Here is a 23,950-nt window from a genome sequence, read left to right on the forward strand (position 1 = left end):
TTGTCAAACACGAACTCCACAGTTCCATAATGGCTACTCTGAATAGTGGGAAGTTTGGGTTCAAACTTCTCAGCACTGATGCCAGTGTGGTATTTATTGTGAAATACACACAGAGGGCATCTTAGAAATGCCCCCTGCATGCCAGCCCAACTACTAGTGCCTACCACATCCAGACAGGTTTCTGGCTACATGGGGTGAGTGCCTTTGTGTACTCTGTGACCAGGAACAAAGCCTGTCCTGGGTGGAGGTGCTTCACACCTCCCCCTGCAGGAACTGTAAAACGAGGCAGTGAACCTCAAAGGCTCAAACCTGGTGTTACAGTTCCCCATGGCACTCCAGCTAGTGGAGATGCCCACCTCCCAAACACAGCCCCTACTTTTGGCATCAAGCCCTGAGGAGATAGTGAGAAAAATGAGGAGGAGTCACCCTCCAGCCAGGACAGCCCCTAAGGTGTCCTGAGCTGAGGTGACCCCTGCCTTAAAAAACCCTCCATCTTGCTTTGGAGGACTTCCCCCAGTAGGATTAGGGATGTGTCCCCGTCCCCACAGGGAGGAGGCACAAGGAGGGTGTAGCCACCCTCAGGGACAGTAGCCATTGGCTACTGCCCTCCAGCCCTAAACACCCCCCTAAATTGAGTATTTAGGGGCGACCTTGAACCGAGGAAAACAGATTTCCTGATGACCTGAACAAGAAGAAGGACTGCTGACCTGAAAGCCCTGCAGAGACCATGGAGATGACAGCTGACTTGGTCCCAGCCCTACTGGCCTGTCTCCAAACTCAGAGAACCTGCAACAGTGACGCGTCCAGCAGGACCAGCGACCTCTGCTGACTCAGAGGACTTCCCTGCAACCTAAAGGACCAAGAAACTCCAATGGACAGCGGCTCTTTCTGAACATCCAAGAAGAAACCATCTTTAAAGGGACTCTAGCCTCACTTCGGAAGCGTGAGTCTCCAACACTCTGCACCCGACGCCCCGGCTTGTGTCCAGAGAAACCAGCACTGCAGCAAAGACCCCCAGGTGACTCCCATGACACGGACACCCTGAGATGACCTCCCTGCACCCCCACGGCGATGCATACAGAGAGAATTCAGTGGCACGCCCTGACCGCGACTGCCCGTTATCAAAGAACCCGATGCCTGGAAGAAGCACTGCACCCGCAGTCCGTAGGCCTGAGAGAAACCAACTACTGGTGCAAGAGTGACCATCAGGCAGCCCTCATCATTCAGTGGCTGACCCGAGTAGCCCCCCTGTGCCCTGCCTGCACCACCAGAGTGACCCCCAGGACCCTCCAATGACTTCAATAGTAAACCTGACACCTACTTTGCACACTGCACCGGCCGCCCCTGTGCTGCTGAGGGTGTATTTTGTGTGCCTCTTTGTGACCCCTCCCCCAGTGCTCTACAAATGCCCCCTGTTCTGCTTCCCGAGGATGCAGGTACTTACCTGCTAGCAGACTGGAACCAGAGCACCCCTAGTCTCCATAGACAAGTCTATGTTATTCGGGCCCTACTTTGACCTCTGCACCTGACCCGCCCTGTGCTGCTGGTGCTAGGTGTTTAGGATTGACTTGAACCCCCAATGGTGCGCTGCCTATGCCCCAGAGACTAAACTTGTAAGTGCTTTACTTACCTGCTAAGTTAACTTGTACTTACCTCCCACAGGAACTGTTTATTTTTGCACTGTGTCCACTTTTGAAATAACTTATTGTCATTTTTGCCAAAACTGTGTACCTTACTGTTTTACTTCAAAGTTCCATACTTACCTATGCCAAGTACCTTACAATTTATGTGTTTACTTGAATTCTGAATCTTGTGGTTCTAAAATAAATTAAGAAAATAATATTTTTCTATATAAAAATCTATTGGCCTGGAGTTAAGTCTTTGAGTGTGTGTTCTTATTCTTGCCTGTGTGTGTAAAACAAATGCTTAACACTACCCTCTGATAAGCCTACTGCTCAACCACACTACGACAAAATAGAGTATTAGTATTATCTATTATTGCCACTGCCAACCTCTAAGGGGAAACCTTGGACTCTGTGCACACTATCTCTCACTTTGAGATAGGATATTCAGAGCCAATTTCCTACACTCTTTGAGTGAGTTAATGGAGCATGGGTAAATGTTTGCGTTAGTGAATGGGTGCATGAGAAAGTATATATATGACTCAATGGATATAGGAGTGCCTGTATAGCTGAGTTACTGGGTACATTAGTGGATCCATGGATGACTATCTGGCTGTGTCAGTTCATCTAAAACTGACTCATAGGTTGTATGACTGGATTTATGGGTGAGTCAGTGGATGCATGAGTGCTTGTGTATATGAGTGACTGGGTGGATGACCCTCTGTATTAGTGTTAGGCTGTATGAGTGGACGTATGCATAATTAACGGGGTGAATAAGGATCTGAATGGGTGACTGAATGGGTAGATAACTGCATGTAAGAGTGAGTGACTGCTGGAATAAGTATATGTGCTTTTTTATGTATTAATGAAGCAACAAGTAATTATTTACATTCATTACTCACAAGAAATTGTCCTTAGCTCTGTATTCAAGAGTAAAAATGCAAATTATAGTTAAACTTTTAAACAAATATTATGGGGGTTATTACAACTTTATAGGAGGTGTTAATCCGTCCCAAAAGTGACGGTAAAGTGACGGATATACCACCAGCCGTATTACGAGTCCATTATATCCTATGGAACTCGTAATACGGCTGGTGGTATATCCGTCACTTTACCGTCACATTTGGGACGGATTAACACCTCCTCCAAAGTTGTAATAACCCCCTATATTTATTGAAAGTTGCCAACCTGCAATATAAATTATATTATTAACAAACAAGCATCTTTTAATTTTTAATACAACTATTACACACAATACATTGACATGCTATGTTTCCTTGTCCACTATTCTCAGCTGCTAAACTTTTACAATATACAAGAAGTGTATATAGCTACTCATCACTGAACAGTCATGTAGACTTTAAAAAACCCATAAACACATTGGCCCTCATTACAACCATGGCGGTCGGTGTTAAAGCGGCGGTAATACCGCAAACAGGCCAGCGGAAAAAAAAATGGGATTCCAACCGTGGCTGAAACCGCCAACACAGACAGCCACTTTAACAAACAGTGCAGCGTTAACCGCCAACAGACAGGCGGAAGACAATGTACCGCCCACCCTATCACAAGATGCCTATCCGCCACCTTTTCCGAGGCGGATCCAATGCGAATAAAAACAAGGCGGAAACAGTACACAGAAGGGAAAACACTCACCTCTCCACACCCCACGAGGAACCAGGACGCCATGGAGCCTGAATTGCAGATACTGCCGATGCTGGTCTTCCTTCTCTTCTATCAGGAGCTGCAATGACGGCAGCGACGACCACAGTGAGTACTGCACCTACAACACAGGGGAGGGGCGAGGGAAAAGAGAGTCACACACAACATGCAACACCCCCACCCCCACCCCCACCCCCACTCCCACACAAAACACCATACACACAAATACATGCGGCAACAATACACATACACCCCACCCCCCTCCGGGAAGAACGCAAGGACAAAAGGAATTGATTTTAATGAATGTAATCATTTGAAATCTCATTATCAAAGTAAAAAATCCAGTAAACGCAATTATGCACACCAACTACACAAGTCCGGATAGTGCACCAATCATTGTCCGTGGACCACTGGGCCCAAAATGCATGGGCGAGGCACACACTAGATACCTGATTGGAAATGGAGAGAACACTGGAGGGGCATCAGATCGAAATAAAACAGGCACCTCAGAAGGGGGGGACCCCAGCCAGATGAACACACAAAACCACTGCTGCATGAGGGGGCTCCATGCCCATTGATGTATCCTGGGGAGTGCAAAGCCACAGTCTCCCAAGTCTCTCCAGTGGGTGGGTTGCCCACTGCTTTATCCTGGGGAGTGCAAAGCCACAGTCTCTCAAGTCTCTCAAGTCTCTCCAGTGGGTGGTTTGCCCACTGCTTTATCCTGGGGAGTGCAAAGCCACAGTCTCTCAAGTCTCTCCAGTGGGTGGTTTGCCCACTGCTTTATCCTGGGGAGTGCAAAGCCACAGTCTCTCAAGTGGATGCCCTTCTCCACTGGTTCTGGAGAGGGCTTTGTGCCCAGAGTGCTTCATCCTGCCAAGGACTGAGGTAGTGGATGCCTTTTCCCACTGGTTCTGGTGGGGGCTTTGTGCCCAGAGTGCTTCATCCTGCCAAGGACTTAGGTAGTGGATGCCTTTCTCCACTGGTTCTGGAGGGGGCTTTGTGCCCAGAGTGCTTCATCCTGCCAAGGACTGAGGTAGTGGATGTGATTATCCACTGGTTCTGGAGTGGTCTTTGTGCCCAGAGGGCTTCATCCTGCCAAGGACTGAGGTAGTGGATGCATTTCTCCACTGGTTCTGGAGGGGGCTTTGTGCCCAGAGTGCGTCATCCTGCCAAGGACTGAGGTAGTGGATGTGATTATCCACTGGTTCTGGAGGGGGCTTTGTGCCCAGAGTCCTTCATCCTGCCAAGGACTGAGGTAGTGGATGTGATTCTCCACTGGTTCTGGAGGGGGCCTGGTGCCCAGAGTGCTCCACGTGCAGTGTGGCTAGTACAATTCCCTCACCTGGGTGTGTGTGCCACGAGATTGCCGAGGTACAGGTAGCATGATACGCCATGGAGGCAGCGACATACCCCACACTGCTGCAGCTTCGCATTCCACCTGCAGGTGACAACAGTGATGACAGTAATGCTTCATGGAAGCTGCCCAGGGTCCTGGAACTCACCACCAGCCTCGGACAACTGACCACTGGGGATAGTAGGCATGTCTGCGGTGGTGCCACTGTCCGAGGACGTCGCCGGCCGCTGGCGGTGCTTGCAGTGGTGTCTGTGGAGGCGGTGCTGGCTGCGAGGTCTTTGGCGGCGGTGCTGGCTGCAGGGTCTGTGATGGCAAGACTGGTGGCGGGGTCTGTGGCGGCGGTGCTGGCGGCGGGGTCTGTGGCAGCGGGCATGTGTCAGCACCTTCTGTGGGAGAAAGCAGGATGTCTCCTGCAGCCTCGGATGGCTGTCCACTGGGGAAGAGGCTAGGGACTGTCACAGCGGCTGTAGACGTGCCGGAGGCGGTGCAGGTGGTGGTGCAGGTGGCGGTGCAGGTGGGGGTGCAGGTGGCGGTGTTCGCTGCCTGTAGGAAGTTGGATCTGTATATACTATTTCAAAGTAAGAAATAGTGTGCACAGAGTCCAAGGGTTCCCTTTAGAGGTAAGATAGTGGCAAAAAGAGACAATTCTAATGCTCTATTTTGTGGTAGTATGGTTGAGCAGTAGGCTTATCAGAGGGTAGTGTTAAGCATGTGTTGTACACACACAGGTCATAAATGAGGAACACACACTCAAAGACAAATTCCAGGCCAATAGGTTTTTATATAGAAAAATATATTTTATTAGTTTATTTTAAGAACCACGGGTTCAAGATTTACAAACAATACTTTAAATGAAAGGTATTTCACTCAGGTATTCTAGGAACTTTGAATAATCACAATAGCATGTACAGTTGTGACTAAAATGGCATTAAGCTATTTTAAAAGTGGACACAGTGCAAAAATGTTCCTATGGGAGGTAAGTAAATGTTAAGTTCACAGGTAAGTAAAACACTTACAGGGTTCAAAGTTGGGTCCAAGGTAGCCCACGTTGGGGGTTCAAGGCAACCCCAAAGTTACCACTCCAGCAGCTCAGGGCCGGTCAGGTGAAGAGGTCAAAGTGGTGCCCAAAACACATAGGCTTCAATGGAAATGGGGGTGCCCCGGTTCCAGTCTGCCAGCAGGTAAGTACCCGTGTCTTCGGAGGGCAGAACAGGGGGGTTTTGTAGGGTACCGGGGGGGACACAAGCAGGCACAGAAGGTACACCCTCAACGGCACAGGGGGGGCCGGGTGCAGAGAGCAAACAGGCATCGGGTTTCCAATAGGAATCAATGGGGTGACCCGGGGGTCTCTTCAACAATGCTGGCAGGCACAGGGGGGCTCCTCGGGGTAGCCACCACCTGGGCTAGGTAGAGGGTCACCTGGAGGTCGCTCCTGCACTGGAGTTTGGTTCCTTCAGAACCTGGGTGCTGCGGGTGCAGTGTGGTTTCCAGGCGTCGAGTTCCTTGAAGCAGACAGTCACGGTCAGGGGGAGCCTCTGGATTTCCTCTGCAGGCGTTGCTGTGGGGGCTCAGGGGGGTCAATTCTGGATACTCACGGGCTCGCAGTTACCGGGGAGTCCTCCCTGTAGTGTTAGTTTTCCGCAGGTCGAGCGGGGGGCGACGGGTGCAGAGTGGAAAGTCTCACGCTTCCGGCGGGAAACGTGTGGTCTTTAAAAGTTGCTTCTTTGTTGCAAACAGTTGCAGTTTCTTGAACAGGACCGCTTTCTCTGGAGTTTCTTGGTCCTTTAGATGCAGGGTAGTCCTCTGAGGCTTCAGAGGTCGCTGGACCCTGTTGGATGCGTCGCTGTTGCAGTTTTCTTCGAAATAGGGAGACAGGCAGGTGGGGCTGGGGCCAAATCAGTTGTCATCTCCGTCTTCACTGCAGGGCTTCAGGTCAGCAGTCCTTCTTCTTCTTTAGGTTGCAGGAATCTATGTTCCTCAGTTCTGGGAGTCCCTAAATATTCAATTTAGGGGTGTGTTTAGGTCTGGGAGGGCAGTAGCCAATGGCTACTGGCCCTGAGGGTGGCTACACCCTCTTTGTGCCTCCTCCCTGTGGGGAGGGGGGCACATCCCTAATCCTATTGGGGGAATCCTCCTTCTACAAGATGGAGGATTTCTAAAAGTAAGAGTCACCTCAGCTCAGGACACCTTAGGGGCTGTCCTGACTGGGGGGTGACTCCTCCTTGTTTTTCTCATTATCTCCTCCAGCCTTGCCGCCAAAAGTGGGGGCAGTGGCTGGAGGGGCGTGCATCTCCACTAGCTGGTATGCCATGTGGCACTGTAACAAAGGGGGTGAGCCTTTGAGGCTCACTGCCAGGTGTTACAGTTCCTGCAGGGAGAGGTGAGAAGCACCTCCACCCAGTAGAGGCTTTGTTCCTGGCCACAGAGTGACAAAGGCATTCTCCCCATGTGGCCAGTAACATGTCTGGTGTGTGTCAGGCGGGCAAAAACTAGTCAGCCCACACTGGAAGTCGGGTATGTTTTCAGGGGGCATCTCTAAGATTCCCTCTGGGTGTATTTTTACAATAAAGTGCACACTGGCTTCAGTGTGCATTTATTGTGCTGAGAAGTTTGATGCCAAACTTCCCAGTTTTCAGTGCAGCCATTCTGGTGCTGTGGAGTTCGTGTTTGACAGACTCCCAGACCATATACTCTTATGGCTACCCTGCACATACAATGTCTAAGGTTTGGCTTAGACACTGTAGGGGCATAGTGCTCATGCACATATGCCCTCACCTGTGGTATAGTGCACCCTGCCTTAGGGCTGTAAGGCCTGCTAGAGGGGTGACTTACCTATGCCGAAGGTAGTGTGAGGTTGGCATGGCACTCTGAGGCGAGTGCCATGTCGACTTAGTCATTTTCTCCCCACCAGCACACACAAGCTGACAAGCATTGTGTATGTGCTGAGTGAGGGGTCTCCAGGGTGGCATAAGACATGCTGCAGCCCTTAGAGACCTTCCCTGGCATCAGGGCCCTTGGTACCAGGGGTACCAGTTACAAGGGACTTACCTGGATGCCAGGGTTGTGCCAATTGTGGAGACAAAGGTACAGTTTAGGGAAAGAACACTGGTGCTGGGGCCTGGTTAGAAGGGTCCCAGCACACTTTCACATCATAACTTGGCATCAGCAAAGGCAAAAAGTCAGGGGTAACCATTCCAAGGAGGCATTTCCTTACACCGCCGTACAGATTGGCATGGACGTGAACAGAAGGTGTGACACTGGTCCCTCAGTCTGTGCCACCAGGCCCTCTCCTGACCTGCCCTTCAGTTTTTGGCCCTTCCCCACCTTTGATGGTGGCACAGTTGTCTTGCCACTATCCCCTTTCATTTTCGCTGACCCTTTGGAGGCTGGTGTTTTTGGCTTTTCCCTCCGGTATGTAGGCACCTTTTTCATTCGTGGCAGGTGGCGGAATGTCCTTGCCCTCGCTTCGTGGCACACTGGCACCCTGATGGTTGGCACACTCCATGACCCCACAGTTGCTGGCACCATTGTGCCTGGGGATGTGGTGGCTGAGGTGCTGGGTTGGGACCTGGAAAGCCTGGCCCTAGCTGAAGTACGGGGGGAGGTGAAGGGAAGAGGTCAAGGTTTGACAGGAAACGTTTTTTATACACACTGGGACAGGTAGATGGAGGGGGTTTGGGAGTGGAGAAAGAGGTAGTGGTTGTAGGAGGTGTACATCTGCTGAATTTGTGTGAATGTGCATGGGCTGGAGGCTATTGTGAGGTGGATGGCTGTTGGGTGGGTGTGTGCCTTCGTTTGTGGACTTTGGGAGGAGGGCTCACAGACACACTGGTAGAGGACACTGGGGATGTGTGGATGGTAGTGGGGGTGGTGAGTGCATGTGAGCAGTGTGTGGTGATGGGCGTGCTGGTGATGGAGGTAGTGGCTGAGGATGTAGTGCATGCAGGTGTGAGTGGAGATGAGACTGGGAGGGAGGAGGGAGACTTGGAGGAGGGGGACACAGTGGAGGCAGTGGATGTTGGTATGTGTGCCTGGGAATGGTGCTTGTGTGAGTCCCTGTGGGATGTGAGGTGCTTATGTTTGCCTGAGCCACTCTTGTGTGTTGATGTGTGTGCATGCTGGTCTGATGGTGTGTTTGGTATAGGCTGAGGTACAGGGGATTGGGTCTGGGTGGAGGAGGTTGGAGGGGTGAGGCTGGACACAAGGACGATGGCTGCCATCAGTGCTGAGGCCAGAGCCTGAAATGCTCTCTGTTGGGCTGCCTGAATGAGAATGAATGCCATCCAGGTATGCATGTGTTTATTGCAAATGCCTCTCAACACCCTGGATGGCATTCAGAATGGTAGACTGCCCAACAGTGAGGGATCTCAGGAGGTCAATGGCCTCCTCACTGAGGGCAGCAGGGCTGACTGGGGCAGGGCCTGTTGTGCCTGGGGCGAAGGAGATGCCCACCCTCCTGGGTGAGCGGGCACGGAAAACACACGTGGGGGGCTGCTGGGAGGGTGGTGCTGGTAGGGGGGTGGCGGCTGCCTGTTGATGCGGTGGGCACAGAGGGATCTCCCATCAGAGGAGGAGTCGCTGTCACTGGTGTATGCTCCTGTCCCCGCCATGGAGCTCCCCTTGCCCTCCATCCCACTGGTGGCTTCATACTTTGTAGCTTCACCCTCCAGGGCCAAGTAGGATGCAGCTCCCTCCTGCTCCGGTGCAAATGCTCCTCCGCCTGATGATGCTATTGCACACAAGAACAGGGAGACCACAAAAAGGGGGGGTGGAGACAGAAGAAAGACATGTTCAGTGCATGCAACACCACTACCGTTGGCAAACACAACAGACAGTGAGCAGCCCTCTGCACTATGCCATGCACTTATAGTTCCTAGATTAATCACATGCCATGTGGTTTGAGGCCTAAGCCCAATTGCTGCACACCTGAAAGTCACAGCCTGACTAGGTGTAGATGGCTCTAACCACTAGTGGGGTTGGGGTGCCACATAGCCTGCCTCACAAGGGACCTTGCCTACCAAGATTGCCCTGGGCTAGGGGAACCCACTGGCCACCTCCCCCGCTCAGACATCTCATAATGCACGCAAAGTCAGCTGAATGAGAGTGTACTCACCCCCTTGTGGCTGCTGTGATGCCCTCAAGCACCCATCCAACTCCAGATAGGCCTTCGCCAGGATCCGGAACACCAGGGGGGTCATGGTGTGACCAGCACCCCTCCCACGTTGGGAGGTCATCCCCAGCTGGGCCTTCTTGATCCAGCGGCGCAGGTCCTCCCATCTTTTCCAGCATTGGGTGCTCCGTCTGTGGTGGACCCCCAGGGTTCGGACATCCTTGGCAATGGCACGCCAAATACCCTTCTTCTGGTGGGCGCTGACCTAGAGGAATGGTACAGCGGGAAAGGAAATTACTTACCCGTCCGGACCGTCATACTCATTGCCCCCGTTCCCACCCTTGCCCTGACGCACATACACTCGCCATCCGCACAGGCAGGCTTCACCCCCCATGTATCTTCCATCCACACCACTCAAAACAGGAATTGCCCATGCGGTATGCTCACAGTGTACTCACCTGTTTGTCTGGAGGACCGTACAGTTGCGTGTACTGGGGAAGGACCCCATCCACTAGTTTCTCCAACTCCTCCGAAGTCAAGGCAGGGGCCCTTTCCCTAGACACATGAGCCATTGTCGCTTGCAGACTGAGGTCACAGCAGCACTTGCAGTGTAGGTCCTCTCCTGTTGAAGGTCAGGTATCAAGTGAGTGAACAGACAGAATATGGCGGTTACGTCCGCAGCAGTGCATACCATCACCACCGGCATACATCGTCATTGGCTCCTCGGACCCATAGGGCGCAATGTTAACCAATGAAGAATTGCACCGCTGTCTTCGACCGCCCACCGCAGCGGTGTATAATGCCAGCACAGTTACCTCATATCCCCTTGTCCCACCTTACAGGTCAGGCAGCCGCCATTTCAGGGGGCCACATGGCATTAATAATAACTGTGTCACACCTATGTAGGCCTGGAATACACACAATTACAGGCACATTGTGGATTAATACATTTGTGCAAATTACATTTTGGGGTACCTCAATGTTGGTGGACTCTCTGCTCGCTGTTCTCCTCCATAGGGCACGTCTGCTGGGGCAGGTGATCAGATAGCGGCATCCTCCGGTGTACAGACCGCTGGTGGACCTTTTGACAATGGAAGAGAGACACATAATAGTCACATACAGACTTGATCGTGCAACAATCCAGGAACTGTGTGCCCAGTTGGAGCCAGACCTGATGTCAGCTATCCGCCATCCCACAGGAATCCCCCCTCTAGTGCAGGTCCTGTCAGTACTCCATTTCCTGGCAAGTGGTTCCTTTCAAACAACAGTGGCAATTGCATCAGGGATGTCCCAGCCAATGTTCTCTAACATGTTGTCCAGAGTGTTGTCTGCCCTGCTGAAACACATGTGCAGCTACATCGTGTTCCCTCAGGTGGAGGATTTGCCCACAGTGAAAGGTGACTTCTATGCCCTGGGACATATCCCCAACATCATTGGTGCCATTGAGGGGACACATGTGGCATTAGTACCCCCCCGCAGGAGTGAACAGGTGTACAGAAACCGGAAGAGCTACTATTCGATGAATGTGCAGATGGTGTGTTTGGCCGACCAGTACATCTTCCATGTGAATGCCAAGTATCCTCCCTCTGTGCATGACGCTTACATTTTGAGGAATAGCAGCATCTCTTATGTGATGGGGCAACTCCATAGGCACTGTGTGTGGCTAATAGGTTAGGCCAAGGACCCAATACAGTGTAAATAGGTGTCTGAGTATGGGGTTGTCCCTAACGGTTAGTGTGTGTCTAACACTTGTCCCTCGATATTTGCAGGTGACACTGGTTACCCCAACCTGTCACGGCTACTGACCCCAGTGAGGAATCCCAGGACAAGGGCAGAGGAACACTACAATGAGGCACATGGGCGAACTAGGAGGGTGATTGAACGAACCTTCGGCCACCTGAAGGCCAGATTCCGGTGCCTCCATATGACAGGTGGTTCCCTCTACTACTCACCAAAGAAGGTGTGCCAGATAATTGTGGCCTGCTGTATGCTGCACAACCTGGCTTTGTGACGGCAGGTGCCTTTTCTGCAGGAGGATGGGCCAGATGGTGGTCTTGTGGCAGCTGTGGAGCCTGTGGACAGTGAAGAAGAGGAGGCAGAAGAAGAGGATAGCGACAACCGAAACAACATAATCATGCAATACTTCCAGTGAGACACAGGTAAGAAAATGTCACTGCCTCCCACATGTCATACAATTTCTGGAGCTAGCGTAAGTCTGTCCTTTTCACTCAGTGTATGGACCCTGACTTGTCACTTTGCCTTTCCATTTCACAGATGTGGGTCCCACTTTGTGCCCTCCAGGCCTACAGTTGTGTTACATCGGTATGTGCACAAGTAAATTGACATTGCTATATTCCATGGTTATTGCAATTACACGTTTGTGAAAGCTCAGACTGACTACAGATTGTTTTGTGATTGAAGTGTGTTAATTTCTATGCAAATAAGTGGGGGGGTTGTAAAATGGGCTGGGGGGATGGTGGAGGAATGTCCATGGCAGAGTACAGTCTATTTGTTTCACAGGTGCATTGTCCAAAGGGGCATAGGAAGTGGAGCACTGGCAGTTGAAGGATGGACAGGGTGACAAAGTGGGACAGAAGGGTGACATTCAGGGGGGTCTCATTTCCTGGCGGGGGTCTTGGCAATGTTCTCTGTCTTGTTCCTGGATCGGAGGGACCGTTTGTGGGGTGGTTCTCCATCTGCAGGGGGTGGGGTGCTGGTGTCGTGTTCCTGTGGCGGTGCCTCCTGTCCACTAGCGCCGGTGGAGGTGGAGGGCTGTTCATCATCCAGGCTAGTGTCAGGGGCCCCTTGTTGTGCCACTGTGTCCCTCCTGGTGTTGACAAGGTATTGCAGCACTTCTGCAATGGTGACCAGGGTGTTGTTAATGGACTTCAAGTCCTCCCTGATCCCCAGGTAGTGTTCTCCTGCAGCCGCTGGGTCTCCTAAAACTTGGCCAGTACCGTTGCCATCGTCTCTTGGGAATGATGGTAAGCTCCCATGATGTTGGAGAGTGTCTCGTGGAGAGTGGGTTCCCTGGGCCTGTCCTCCCCCTGTCACACAGCAGTCTTCCCAGCTTCCCTGTTTTCCTGTGCCTCTGTCCCCTGAGCTGTGTGCCCACTGCCACTGCCCCCAGGTCCCTGATTTTCTTGGGTTGGTGGGGTTGCCTGGGTTCCCTGTAGTGGTGGACACACAGCTGATTGATGTGTCCTGGGGACAGAGGGATGGGCCCGCAGGGTGGGTGCTGTGCTGCTGTTTCCTGAGGGGGAGGCTCTGTGGTGGCTTGTGCCAGTGTCAGGGGAACCGACTGCCCGAGGTCCCTGATGGGCCGGGCTGGTCATCTTGATCCAGTTGTGCAGAGCTGCTGTCATCACTGTGTTTCTCTTCTGTGGGGGGATTGGATATGTCTGGCACCTCCTGTCTGGTGACGTTGGGTATGGGTCCTGTAGGGGTGTAAAGGCATGATTATTGCATCTGTATGTTCCATTGTGTGCAATGGGTGAGTGATCCTGTACTCCAGTGCTTGCATTCTTGGCTTGGTCCTTGTGTGATAGTTGGATTGGGGTCTGTGTGGGTATCTGTAGTGGATATGCTTTGGTGATGGGTGCCCATGCTTTGGTGTTGCATGCAGGGGTTGGTATTGGGATGGCTGGGTTGTGATAGTGGGGCATATGTGAGGTGTTGGAGTGATAGGGTGAGGGGGAAGGTGTGGGTATGTGATGTCATGCAGGTGGGGTGGGGGGATATGGAAATAAAGATTTAACTTACCAGAGTCCAGTCCTCCTGCTACTACTACGAGGCACTCAGGATGCAGTATTGCCAAGACTTGTGCCTCCCATGTTGTTAGTTGTGGGGGAGGAGGTGAGGGTCCACCGCCAGTCCTCTGTACAGCAATCTGGTGTCTTGGGACCACGGAACGCACCTTCCCCCATAGGTTGTTCCACCTCTTCCTGATGTCATCCCGTGTTCTTGGATGCTGTCCCACTGCGTTGACCCTGTCGACAATTCTGCACCATAGCTCCATCTTCCTAGCAATGGATGTCTGCTGCACCTGTGATTCAAATAGCTGTGGCTCTACCCGGACGATTTCCTCCACCATGACCCTGAGCTCCTCCTCAGAGAACCTGGGGTGTCGTTGAGGTGCCATGATGTGGTGTGTGTGATGAGTGAGGTGGTGTATGTTGTGATGTGTGAGGGGATGTGTTGGTGTGTGTTGTTTGAGGTGCGTGGATGTTGTATATAAGTGATGGTGTTGTGTGTCTGTGGATGCTGGTGTTGTTTTAGGTAGTGTATCTCTGTGGCCTGCTTTCAAAATTCTGGTAGTAAGGGTTTGTGGGTGATGTGGGTGTGTGCTTTATATTGGATTGATTGTGTGGGTGTGGTGTGTGTATGTGTATCAGGTGTGTGTATTTCGATTTGTCCAATGTGGCTGTGTTTTGTAAATGTGTGTGTATTTTGAGGGTGGCGGTGTATACCGCCAATGGATTACCGCGGTTGAAAGACCGCTGTGTTGATTCGTGATAGTGTGGGCATATTCCTGTTGGCGTGATGGTGGAGGTTTTGTTATCGCCAGTTTATCACTGACCTTTGGTGTGGCGAACTTGTGTGGGTGTCTGTATTATGGCAGTTTCCGAGATGTGGGCCGTAATACCTGTACTGGAATTCCACGGCCGCAACAGTATGTTGACGGTCTTCTGCATGGCTGTAAGCAGCATTTACCGCCAGGGTTGTAATGAGGGCCATTGTGCCTCATTAAGAGTTTGACCATGACGAGGGGATTATTCCATCACAAATGTGACGGATATCCCATCTACCGTATTACAAGTTCCATAGGATATAATGGAACTTGGAACTTGTAATACGGCGGACGGGATATCCATCACGTTTGTGATGGAGTAATCCCCTCTGCTGAACTTGTAATGAGGCCCCAAGTACATTACTCAAAATTAACAATACTATGCATAAACATTCTAATCTTTCAATATTTTTCTTTAAATAACTATGGGCCAGATGTAGCAAGCAGTTTTGCCCATTCTGTGTCTATGGGAAAATGTGTTCGTACATATGGCCCTATGTTTGGCACTCACTATAATTTGTGACAAATATTTAACTTATCCTAAAATTCCTCTGCTAAAATAAACTACAAATCCTACAAAGATGATGATAGTTATTATACCTGGTACAAAAGTGTTTTTTTCATAGAAACATTATCAACAGCCTCCTTCAGAAATGATTTTTCCATTGGTGTTCTTGACATCACTCTCAATAGGCGAATGATATCTTAAACAGTGACTACTGATGAATGATGAACAAAGAACACAGTGTACCTGTTTGTTTTCTGGAAAAGTATTAGGAAACTTTTTAAGCACATGACATTTTTTCACATTTTGTTGAAGACATCACCCTTGTTAGGCTGAATGATGTCTGTAGTACTAATGATCCAGATAAAAGAAATTACTGCATCCAATTCTGTTCGACTGATCCATAATAGAACTTTGGTTGTAGAAACAATAAATATGATATAAGAAGTTTAAAAGGTAGTTTTTTTTTAATTGGAGACTGCTATCATTGCATTTTGTCCATCCACTTTCACTCTTTAAATATACAGTGTAATGTCCAGATGTAATATGTACTCCTTTATGGAAGATGATAGCCAAAGTACAATATGTTCTACCAGAAAATGAAATCTGTCCAGATTTAAAGTTGGTAATCTCGGTATCTAATTTTGTTCCATCAGCTCTTCATTGTTGAAGCATTGCTATAATATATTTATTAATCCTCTGTAAGAGTAATGTAGAGAATACATGTGATTTGCAAGTTGAACACGTCATATTTTGGTCACTCCTTTTTATTAATGTTTCAAATGACACACTTTTAGAATCTGGAAGAGTTAGTACAAAAATTGCTCAGATTGGATTTCAGTGGAAGATGAGAAAGAACAATCTTCACACTCATGGTTCCATGTAAAACTGAGTCCAAGTATATCATCAATATTCACATTTTCTTCTTCTAAAATTCCAAGTATCACCATGACAAATTCTTGTGCATCTTGTTGAGCATTTAGACTAAATACAACAGATCCACTATTCTTGTCTACCATTTCTCGAATTCCCAAAGCAGATTGTATTACAGCTCTGTTACAACATAAGCTTTGAAAGCTTATTTCCCTATGGAAAAGCATTTTCAAGTTGAACGGATACAATTTTTTGCCAAGTGTTTTCTCTGCAGAAAGCTCCTCCTACATCTCCTTGATTTCAGTTTTCTCAGATTTTGTGATTTATGATGTTAAATGCCGAACCACAGAGATGGAGTCATCTGTAACAAATTGAATGTCCATGTTAGAATTCTACATTTTTAAAATCACAGGATTGTAGTCATTAATATATTTGCAGTCTTCACTTCTTTTAAAGTTATATGTGTGCTTTGATTATTTCTGTGTTAGTGTATGGCTCACTGAAGAGAAGAAGTTGTTTACCCTTCCTTTTGAAATAACAGGTCATGGAAATCAAAATCAACATTGTGTATAAAGTTTTTCTTTGGGCAATGACCATACTTCCCACATCAATGTGTTTGAAAATGCAAAACTTATTTTCTGAGACCTTTGTCAGCACTCTGCTTCAGTATAGTACATGTGACTTACTGTTCTATAAAATACATCAATTTTTGCTCCAAACTAGGGTGCATCTTTTATCAATAGTAAGATGTGAATGTGAGGAACACCTCTTGCTTGGTACTCTTTTCCCCAAAAGAAATGACTTACTTCTCCAAGAGGAGAATTGGTTTAGTTGCAGATAAAAGCAAGAATAGCTTGGAATCTGTAGTTGAAATATGTGCAAACATTAGCAGGATCTAATGAGTAGAGTTCTCCAGCTGTCTTCATATTGATATTTTTTACATTATAGTTTGCTTATCTCAAGAATTCAATGAGATTATCCCATGCATTCTCTGCACAATTCAATGTCAAAAAACACGTTGATGGTCCTAGGTTTCTCAGCATACATTGTAGTACTCCATGACAGAATCAGTATTCATTGGTACCACTTTAGCATGTAATTAATTTAATTATGTATACTCCAGGTTTTAATTTTTTCTTGAACTTTTTTAATGAACTCTCTTGCAGACATCTTTTGAAGATTAACTCCTGTTTTTAATATGTGGTTCAGTGGGTATGGGAGTCCAGACAAGTCAGTCTCAAATAGAAGGTGACATATGTTTGGAATACACTGTCTAAATCTTGGATCTTCTGAGTATAATCTTGTTGATCGGTATTCAGCTGCTGGTATTGTATAGGCTGATCATCATACCAACCTCCTATTCTTGTGGGAAACACATTTGGGAAGCAGCGAGCCTCTAACCTCTTTTCCCACACACTCTTGGGAGCTCCCTTAGCTTTATTCATCTGGCAAAGGTCCGCAGCATCCCAATGACTTTTTTGGAATGTAATGGATGGATACTGTAGTGCTCAAAGATTTTTTTCTGAGTGGAATGAATCTACTTTTTCTATTTGTCCCCCTGCAGATAAAGTCTCATCATCAGCAGCAGCATTTTCAATATCATTCTGAACATCAACATTTTTATATCAAACATTATTTTGTACCAGGTATAATGTGGCTTGTTTAACTTTATTAACATCAGCCAACTCTTACTACATTGCCCTATTCTTAGTAGATGCACCAGTTACCAAACTAATAAGCAGTTCTTCATTATCTTTATCATCCCCCATGGTTTTAACATTTTTTAAAGTCTAATGGCAAATACACCACTCTTTCTTTAAGGCCTTTCAATAGCTCTGTTGAATGCAATTTACCTGTCTTTGGTTCCAAATGTATCATAGCCTGAAATGGATGTACAGATTGTAAAAGTATAGATCCACACACAATTACATTTTTTAAAGTTCTTCTGGTATAGTTATAAGTTCTAGCCCATTATATACGATTCTAGCTAGTATTCTCTGATCCTCTAATTTAACATAGCATACAAACAAATATGCAGCAAGTTCTTGCCACTTTCCCTTGTTTTCCCCTTCAGTTTTTAAAAATACATCTACATTTCATGTTTGTATCTTATAGTGAGTGTGTCTACAGCAAAGGCAAACATTATTTTGCTTCTCAGAACTAATTGTATTGAATTTTGTAATCTCTTCCTGGAAGTTCTCAGTAGCAATTCCTTAACTCTCTTCTCCAATATCTCTACCTACAAATTCCTCATTTACATTATCAACCTCTTCAGGACCAAAGAACCGAAACTGGACATCCTCAAAAACCTTTTCTACCTCTTGCATAGTGCCATGAAATAGTACTTCATTAATCTTTCCTAAACATACCATGGGAGTATTCACATAGTAAAGTCTTCTAATTAAGCTTCTTATCTTTGAATGGTGAACTGCTAACATTCTAAAGTAATGAAAGGTGCTCTAGTACACTTTCCTAGATATACATGCTAAAGAACGTCCTTGTAAATGGGTTAGAGTTCTTATTTTACTAGGATCTAAGCCTTGCAAAATTGAAAATGTTCTCTTCAGAGTTCTACTTGGAAATTCATGTTCAAAAGCTCGTAATAAATCAATAGATTTTTACCAAATGGTATAAATACTGCTACACCTCCACTGGTTACCAGGGCCCTAGGTACGTCTCTCCTGAACATCTTCAGCTTTCAACTGTTCCTTATCTCTACAAACAATCTTCTCTTTTTCAATTGGAGTCCCTTCCTTGATTTCATAACATTGACCAGTTGAATCCACTGCATGTACTTATCTGTTCTCTTGCAAATATGCTTCTTCTTTAAAGTAAAGTTTTGTGCTGGATATATGCTTCCATTCTCCAATAAATATTTTACAAAAACGACTGCATCTTTTCATACCCAACACCATTTTGTCCAAGACTCTCCTATTGATTATCAAAATGAAAAGTTTAATTTTCAAGTTAAATGCCTTATCAACTATATCATCAACATTTTTTTTTTGTTTCAATATCTTGTTCTCCTTCTACATTTCTACATATTTTTAATATAATTCTGAATTACTCTAGCATGAAACATTCTTACTCTAATTTCCTTTAACTACTGTGCCTCCTGCTGGTTGAGCTTTCAGGTTTCTTGTTTGAGTTCTTCCCTCTATTCACACAACTTTATTTACTTTGTACAACTGAGTTAGAACTGTACAACTGATTTATGTTTCTTTCTTGAAAATATTTCAGTTTGCCACATAAAGTTTTTTTTTTAAATGTGGTTGGTTTACACACAACTTCTTTGTGTTTACCGGCATTCTCCATAAAATGTATCAGAATTGCTTCTTTATAAAATAGTCTAATTTCCTCCATAACAAAAGTATCCTTTTGCACAACTCAAAAACCTAGGCACCATCATGAAAGAGTTTATGCATTAGACCATCCCACTAATTTCTACATCATCACAATGGCAAACAAGAGAAATTTATGTTAATTTTACAAATACTCTATTTTTTCACATGTTAACATAGAGTTGAACAACAATACACATCAATACTTACACTTCTATACAGCATAAATCCTGGAAATGTGCACCTATGTATCTTTCATTGTAATCACATACTATACCCGGTACCACTGAAAATATACAATTTTGTCACTGCAGCAATTTTTGTATAGTTACACATTTGCCACATTTCCCACACAATCCACCATCTGTCACATAATCTGCAGATTTTAAGTAAAAGAAAAATGTACTTTCTAGCTCAAACCGTACAAAAAATAATAAAAATACAGCACATGCATTACCAATTAGTGTAATACCTTTTTCATAGTTATATTTTTGTTGCTATATTGCTATATTTGGGTCTTGAACTAGTAATAATTACGTCCAACAATACCCACACAATGTTAACAATTTGAAAATAACAAAATAATGAAGCAATTGTATCACAAAATCGGACACAATATGAAGGCATAATTTCAATTTACTTGCCACATAATTTACTCAACCCTGACGCATAGTTTGAGCCTTCCCTGCTGCATAATTCCAGTGGCCCTGACTATACGGTCTATACCTTATGTACCTCTTATTTCAAGCATAATGTATATATCAAGAAAAAATTAAAACTATAATGCTTAACAAGCCTCTACTTAAAAAGTCATTTTCCATTTTCGATCTTTGACCCAAAATTCTACTACCATATTATAAATATTTCTATAAAATAAGACGCATCTATGTCAGTATACCTTACTTACAATAGTTTTTTACATATACTTTAATTTTTTTAACTTCTTTTAATGGACAGAACTGTAAATACCTTTTTATGATAGATAAAATAAGTTCACAATGTCACTTCTCCTTTTTTTAAAGCTGAATGAAAACTCATACTAAGATTGGTAACCCACTTTCACTCCCAGGAGCCAGTAATGGCAACCTATTCACCTTTGCTCTATGTGATACTGTGATAGTTATCAAATCACAAGCACTGTTTCATGTTTTATTTATTTAGCCTACTTTTCAATTGTTACTCTGTATTAACTCTATTTTGGGCAGGAGTCATGACTACTTTTTGTCTCCCTGTGTAGAACCCTGTGTATCTTTGTGAAGGAGTTGTGATTCCAGTCAGGGATGAAAAAGAATCTTTCTTATTATTTTCTTAAACATTTTTCACTACATTAAAAAAAATACACATAGGGCCTCATTACAACCCTGATGGTAAATGCTGCCTACTGCTGTGCTGATGGCTGCCAACATACCGTGACTGAAGCGGTATTCCGCTTCGTGTATCATGACCCACACTGAGAAATGCTCCACTATACAGACACCCACACAAGCCCGCCAGACCAGAGGTCAGTGATAAATTGGCGGTACCAAAACCCACACACTTAACGCCAACAGGAATACGCCCATAGTATCAGGACCCACGAATCACTGCGGCTGTCTCTCAACCGCAGTAAACCATTGGCGGTACACACCGCAGCGCTCAAAATTCACACACACTTACAAAACTACACCACATTGGACAACTCAAACTACGCACACCTGACACACATACACACACCACACCCACACACCACTATAAAACACACACTCACATTACCCACAACCCTTTCAATAAGAAAAAAAAATTGCAGACACAGAGAGACACAAGCCAGGAGCACTTACTCAATCTGAGCCACAGAACACCATCACCCATAAACCATCCACACACCTCACACCACACATCACCAACACATCACCCCACACATCACCCCACACATCCTCACACATATCACTCACACCACATCCATGGCACCACAAAGACACCCCAGGTTTTCAGAGGAGGAGCTCTGGGTTAAGGGTCATGGTGGAGGAAATCATCCAGGTAGAGCCACAGCTATTCGGATCTCAGGTGCAGCAGACGTACAATTGCTAGGAAGATGAAGCTATGGCAGAGGATCGTGGACAGGGTCAATGCCGTGGGACAGCAACCAAGAACATGGGATGACAGCAGGAAGAGGTGGAACGACCTACAGGGGAAGGTGCGTTCTGTGGTTGCAAGATACCAGGTAGCCGTACAGACGACAGGCGGTGGACGCCCACCTCCTCCCCCACAGCTAACAACATGGGAAGAGCAAGTCTTGGCAATAATGCATCCTCAGGGCCTCGCATGAGTAGCAGGAGGACTGGACTCTGTTAAGTCAAATCTTTACTACCATATCCCCCACCCTACCTGCATGCCATCACAAACTCCTACCCCTACCCTCACCCCATCACTCCACCATCTCACATATAGCCCACCATCACAACCCACCCATCCCAAAACCAAGCCCTGCATGTAACACCAATCGATGGACCCCCATCACAGACCTGCATGGACACCCATCACCACAGCATGCCCATTAGAGAGAATCACCTAGCCCAAAAAATCACTACGCACACAAGCCTAAGCTGCATGGGCTATCCCAACCATACAGGGAAACAAACCTATGCACAAGATGGCACACAAAGGTACAATAACTCTGCATTTTCATCCCCACAGGACACCTACTCAACGTCACCAGAGAGGAGTTGCCACCAACGTCCAGTCCCCCCCAGAGGAGGCCCACAGTGATGGCAGCAGCTCTGGACGCTTGGATCAGGATGACCAACCTGGACAGTCAGTTCCCCTGCACCAGTCTCAACCCACCACAGAGCCTCCCCCCTCAGGAAACACCAGCACAGCACCCACCCAGCAGGCCTATGCAACCCACTGTCCCCCAGACACATCAATCAGCAGTGTGTCCGCCACTACAGGGACCCTAGACAACCCCACAAACACAGGACGATAAGGGACCTGGGGTCAGGGGCAGTGGGCACACGGTTCAGGCGACAGAGGCACAGGACAACAGGGAAGCTGGGAGGACTGCTGTGTGACAGGGGGAGGACAGGCCCAATTAACCCACTCTCCACGAGGCACATCCTGGGAGCATACTACCATTCCCAGAAGACCATGGGCCAGATACTGTACAAGTTGCAGGAGACCCAACGGCTGCAGGAGGGACAGTACCAGGGGATCAGGGAGGACCTCAAAAACATCTACTCCATCCTGTTCAACATTGCAGGGGTGCAGGCAGACATGGGCAAGACCAACGGGAACCTGACACTAGCCACACCGAAGAACATCCCTCCACCTCCGCCGGCACTAGTGAACAGGAGGCCCCGCCACAGGACCAACAGGCCACCAGCACCCCAACCCCTGCAGAAGGAGAACCACCCCGCAAACGGTCCCTGCGATTCAGGCAGATACCAGAGAACATTGCGAAGACCCCCACCAGGAAATAAGACTCTCCTGATTGTCACCCTTCTGTCCCACTCTGTCACCTTATCCACCTTGAACTGCCATTACTTCCCTTCCTACGCCCCATTGGACAATGCATCTGTGATACAAAGAGACTGGACTCTAACTGGACATTCCTCCACCATCACCCCAGCCCATTGCACATCCCCCTCTACGTATGAGCACTTAAATTAACACCCTTGGAACAAATTTTAATCTTGAGTCTGTCAAATGATTGAATCATGTATTAGTACAACATTCTGAAAACATTGCAAGTCATATATGGGGTCATTTAGACATTGGTATGACATTTAGTGGGAAGCAGTAAACATACCAGGAGCCAGAGCGGGCCACAGAGATCTGAAAATAGAGATGCCAAAGGGTACAGTAAGTGGCAATAGACATAGGGAAATCAGGCTGCCATGTACATTGTCCAACAAAAACTGAAATGTAAAGGGAAGTTACAGTGTCTTACCTGTGTGTCACTTGAAGTACCTCTGAATTATATTACTTCTGTTGTTCACATCTTCTTCCTCTGCCTCCTCTTCCTCACTGCCCACAGGCTCCACCACTGCCACAAGACCATCTCCAGGCTCATCCTCCTGCAGAAAAGGCACCTGGTGTCTCAAGGCCAGGTTGTGCAACATTCAACATGCAACGATGATCTGGCACACCTTCTTGGGTGAGTAGTACAGGGATCCACCTGTCAGACGGAAACTGGCCTTCAGGAGGCCAAAGGTTCGTTCAATGATTCTCCTTGTTCTCCCATGTGCCCATTGTAATGTTCCTCTGCCCTTGTCCTGGCATTCCTCACTGGGGTCAGTAGCCATGAGAGGTTGTGGTAACCAGAGTCACCAGCAAATATTGAGGGATACCTGTTAGACACACACTAACCCTTGGGGACAACCACATACTCAGGCACAAACCTATACTGGGTGGTGACCTTGGGCTCACCTATTAGCCACACCTGGTGCCTCTGGAGTTGGCCCAACACATATGGGATGCTGCTATTCCTCAAGATAAAGGCATCATGCACAGAGCCAGGAAACTTGGCATTCACATGGGAGATGCACTGGTCTGCCAAACACACCATCTGCACATTCATAGAGTGACAGCTTTTTCTATTCCTGAACACTTGTTCAGTTCATAAAAGTCAGCTTTCACTGTGGCCAAATCCTCCACCTGGTGGAATACAATGTAGCTGTGCATGTGTTTCAGCAGGGCTGACAACACTCTGGCCAACATGTTTGAGAACATTGGCTGAGACATCCCTGAAGCCATGGCCACTATTGTTTGGAAGGAACCACTTGCCAGGAAATGGAGCACTGACAGGACCTGCACTAGAGGGGGGATACCTGTGGGATGGTGGATAGCTGACATCAGGTCTGGCTCCAATTGGGCACATAGTTTTTGGATTGTGGCCCGATCAAGTCTGTAGGTTAGGATAATGTGTCTGTCCTTCATAG

This window comes from Pleurodeles waltl, chromosome 4_1 (assembly GCF_031143425.1).
Source record: "Pleurodeles waltl isolate 20211129_DDA chromosome 4_1, aPleWal1.hap1.20221129, whole genome shotgun sequence".
Taxonomy (NCBI): Eukaryota; Metazoa; Chordata; class Amphibia; order Caudata; family Salamandridae; genus Pleurodeles; species Pleurodeles waltl.